This window comes from Arachis hypogaea, chromosome 14 (genome assembly GCF_003086295.3).
Source record: "Arachis hypogaea cultivar Tifrunner chromosome 14, arahy.Tifrunner.gnm2.J5K5, whole genome shotgun sequence".
Classification (NCBI taxonomy): domain Eukaryota; kingdom Viridiplantae; phylum Streptophyta; class Magnoliopsida; order Fabales; family Fabaceae; genus Arachis; species Arachis hypogaea.
In genome coordinates, this window is record NC_092049.1 from 3,165,540 (window position 1) to 3,170,190 (window position 4,651).

Here is a 4,651-nt window from a genome sequence, read left to right on the forward strand (position 1 = left end):
CCTTCACTTATGTATTTTTAACGGTAGAGTTTCTACACTCCATAGATTAAGGTGTGGAGCTCTGCTGTTCCTCAAAGATTAATGCAAGTACTACTGTTTTCTATTCAATTCATCTTATTTCGCTTCTAAGATATCCATTCGCACCCAAGAACGTGATGAAGGTGATGATTATGTGTGACGCTCATCACCATCTCCCCTATGAACACGTGCCTGACAAACACTTCCGTTCTACATGAAATAAGCTAGAATGAATATCTCTTAGATCTCTTAACCGGAATCTTCGTGGCGTAAGCTAGAATGATGGAGGCATTCAAGAGAATCCGGAAAGTCTAAACCTTGTCTGTGGTATTCCGAGTAGGATTCAATGATTGAATGACTGTGACGAGCTCCTAACTCGCGATTGCAGGGCGTTAGTGACAGACGCAAAAGGATAGTAAATCCTATTCCAGCATGATCGAGAACCGACAGATGAATAGCCGTGCCGTGACAGGGTGCGTGAGCATATTATTCACTGAGAGGATAAGATGAAGCCATTGGCAAGGGTGATGCCTCCAGACGATTAGCCGTGCCGTGACAGGGCATTGGATCATTTTCCCGAGAGATGACCGAAAGTAGCCATTGACAGTGGTGATGTATCACATAAAGCCAGCCATGGAAAGGAGTAAGACTGACTGGATGAAGATAGCAGGAAAGCAGAGGTTCAGAGGAACGAAAAGCATCTCCATTCGCTTATCTGAAATTCCTACCAATGATTTACATAAGTATCTCTATCCCTATTTTATTATATAATATTCGAAAACACCATTATCACTTTATATCTGCCTGACTGAGATTTACAAGGTGACCATAGCTTGCTTCATACCAACAATCTCCGTGGGATTCGACCCTTACTCACGTAAGGTATTACTTGGACGACCCAGTGCACTTGCTGGTTAGTTGTATCGAAGTTGTGACAAATTATGAATGTGACATCACAATTTCGTGCACCAAGTTTTTGGCGCCGTTGCCGGGGATTGTTTGAGTTTGGACAACTGACGGTTCATCCTGTTGCTCAGATTAGGTAATTTTCTTTTTGTTTTCTTTTCAAAAATTTTTCAAAAATATTTTCAAAACTTTCTCATCTGTTTTCGAAAAAAAAAATAATAAAATAAAAATGTTTTCAAAAATTTTATTCAAGATTTTTAAGAATGAATTCTAGTGTTTCATGAAGCATGTGAAGCCTGGCTGGCTGTAAAGCCATGTCTAAATTCTTTTGGACTGAGGCTTCCAAACCATCAGAGGTAAGTCACATACTTGATAAATGATGAGCAGCAATTTGTTATCAAGAGCAATATACTCTGGTGTTAAATGCTGAAGCTTGGCTGGCCATTGGCCATGTCTAGTGTTTTGGACTGGAGCTTTCTTTGAAAGCTTGGCTGGCTAGTGAGCCATGTCTAATTCCTGGACTGAAGCTTTAGACTAACATGGCAAGATTCCTGGAATTCATGTAAAAAATTTTGGAATCCTTAATTTTTCTTTTTCATATAATTTTCGAAAAAAAAATCCAAAAAAAAATTTTAGAAAATCATAAAAATCAAAAATATTTTTCTGTTTCTTGTTTTAGTCTTGAGTCATATCATAAGTTTGGTGTCAATTGCATATGCATCTAGCATTTTTCGAAAATTTCATGCATTCATAGTGTTCTTCATGATCTTCAAGTTGTTCTTGGTAAGTCTTCTTGTTTGATCTTGATGATTTTTTGTTTTGTGTCTTTTCATGTTTTTCATATGCATTCTTGAATTCTTAGTGTCTAAGCATTAAAGAATTCTAAGTTTGGTGTCTTGCATGTTTTCTTTGCATTAAAAATTTTTCAAAATTGTGTCTATGATGTTCATCTTGACATTCAAAGTGTTCTTGGTGTTCATCTTGACATTCATAGCATTCTCGCATGCATTCATTGTTTTGATCTAAAAATTTCATGCATTGCATCCTTTTAGTGTTTTTCTCTTGCATCATAAAAATTCAAAAATCAAAAAAATATCTTTCCCTTTTTCTCTCATCAAATTCGAAAATTTGGATTGACTTTTTCAAAAATTTTTAAAATCAAATTGTTTCTTATGAGTCAAATCAAATTTTCAATTTGAAAATCTTATCTTTTTCAAAATCTTTTTCAAAAATCAAATCTTTTTCAAAATTCTTAGTTATTTTCGAAAATTCCAAAAATATTTTTCAAAAATTTTTTTCTTATTTTTATACCAAACTTTCGAAAATAACATAATCAATTAATGTTTTGATTCAAAAATTTGAAGTTTGTTGCTTGTTAAGAAAGATTCAAACTTTGAGTTCTAGAATCATATCTTGTGATTTCTTATGAATCAAGTCATTAATTGTGATTTTAAAAATCAAATCTTTTTCAAAAACTAATTCCTATCATATCTTTTCAAAAATATCTTCTTATCTTATCTTTTTCAAAAATATCTTTTCAAAATATCTTTTCTAACTTCTTAACTTCTTATCTTTTCAAAATTGGTTTTCAAAATTTGTTTCAACTAACTAACTAACTTTCTGTTTGTTTCTTAACTTTTTCAAAACCACCTAACTAATTCTCTCTTTCTAATTTTCGAAAATATCTCCCCCTTTTTTCAAAAATTTCTTTTTTAATTAACTAATTATTTTTTTATTTTTGATTTCAAAAATTTTCGAAAAAAAATACTAAACATTTTTCAAAAACTATTTTCAAAAATCACTAACTCTTTTTCAAAATAATTTTCGAAAATTTTCCCTCCCCCATCTTACTCTATTTATTCATTCATATCCTAACATCTCATCTCACATATCTAGCCTCCTCACAGTTGTGTTTCTTCCATTATATTACATTCTTTGTCTTCCCCTCTTCTTCTACTCACACAGGGATCCCTATACTGTGGTATAAAGGATCTCTATTATTATTATTATTATTTTTCTGTGCCTTCTTCTTTGTCATATGAGCAGGAGCAAGGATAAGAACATTCTTGTGGAAGCAGATCCAGAACCTGAAAGGACTCTGAAGAGAAAATTAAGAGAAGCTAAATTACAACAATCCAGAGATAATCTTTCAGAAATTTTCGAACAGGAGAAGGAGATGGCAGCCGAAAATAATAATAATGTAAGGAAGATGCTTGGTGACTTCACTGCACCTAATTCCAATTTACATGGAAGAAGCATCTCCATTCCTGCCATTGGAGCAAACAACTTTGAGCTGAAACCTCAGTTAGTTTCTCTGATGCAGCAGAACTGCAAGTTTCATGGACTTCCATCTGAAGATCCTTTTCAGTTCTTAACTGAATTCTTGCAAATATGTGATTCTGTTAAGACTAATGGAGTAGATCCTGAAGTCTACAGGCTCATGCTTTTCCCTTTTGCTGTAAGAGACAGAGCTAGATTATGGTTGGATTCTCAACCCAAAGACAGCCTGAACTCTTGGGATAAGCTGGTCACGGCTTTCTTAGCCAAGTACTTTCCTCCTCAAAAGCTGAGCAAGCTTAGAGCTGATGTTCAAACCTTCAGACAGAAAGAAGGTGAATCCCTCTATGAAGCTTGGGAAAGATACAAACAGTTGACCAAAAAGTGTCCTTCTGACATGCTTTCAGAATGGACCATCCTGGATATATTCTATGATGGTTTATCTGAGCTATCAAAGATGTCACTGGACACTTCTGCAGGTGGATCCATTCACCTAAAGAAAACGCCTGCAGAAGCTCAAGAACTCATTGACATGGTTGCTAATAACCAGTTTATGTACACTTCTGAAAGGAATCCTGTGAGTAATGGGACGCCTATGAAGAAGGGAGTTCTTGAAGTTGATACTCTGAATGCCATATTGGCTCAGAATAAAATATTGACTCAGCAAGTCAATATGATCTCTCAGAGTCTGAATGGAATGCAAGCTGCATCTAACAGTACTCAAGAGGCTTCTTCTGAAGAAGAAGCCTATGATCTTGAGAACCCTGCAATAGCAGAGGTAAATTACTTAGGTGAACCTTATGGAAACACCTATAACTCAACATGGAGAAATCATCCAAATTTCTCATGGAAGGATCAAAAGCCCCAACAAGGCTTTAATAATGGTGGAAGAAACAGGTTTAGCAATAGCAAGCCTTTTCCATCATCAACTCAGCAACAGACAGAGAACTCTGAACAAAATACTTCTAATTTAGCAAACTTAGTCTCTGATCTGTCCAAGGCCACTGTAAGTTTCATGAATGAAACAAGGTCTTCCATTAGAAATTTGGAAGCACAAGTGGGCCAGCTGAGTAAAAGGATCACTGAAATCCCTCCTAGTACTCTCCCAAGCAATACAGAAGAGAATCCAAAAGGAGAGTGCAAGGCCATTGACATAAGCACCATGGCCGAACCTGTGAGAAGAGGAGAGGACATGAATCCCAAGGAGGAAGACCTCCTGGGACGTCCAGTGATCAATAAGGAGCTTCCCTCTGAGGAACCAAAGGAATCTGAGACTCATCTAGAGACCATAGAGATTCCATTGAACTTCCTTATGCCCTTCATGAGCTCTGATGAATATTTCTCTTCTGAAGAGAATGAGGATGTTACTGAAGAGCAAACTGCCAAGTTTCTTGGTGCAATCATGAAGCTGAATGCCAAGTTATTTGGCATTGATACTTGGGAAGTTGAA

General features: G+C 35.8%; 1 non-coding gene across 1 annotated transcript; it reads right to left on the minus strand.

The window, feature by feature from the left end:
- Nucleotides 1-3,496: 3,496 nt before the first annotated feature.
- On the minus strand, nucleotides 3,497-3,604 carry LOC112745375 (small nucleolar RNA R71). Its single transcript, XR_003173307.1, has one exon. It is a non-coding gene; the product is annotated as a small nucleolar RNA R71 (small nucleolar RNA).
- Nucleotides 3,605-4,651: the final 1,047 nt, after the last annotated feature.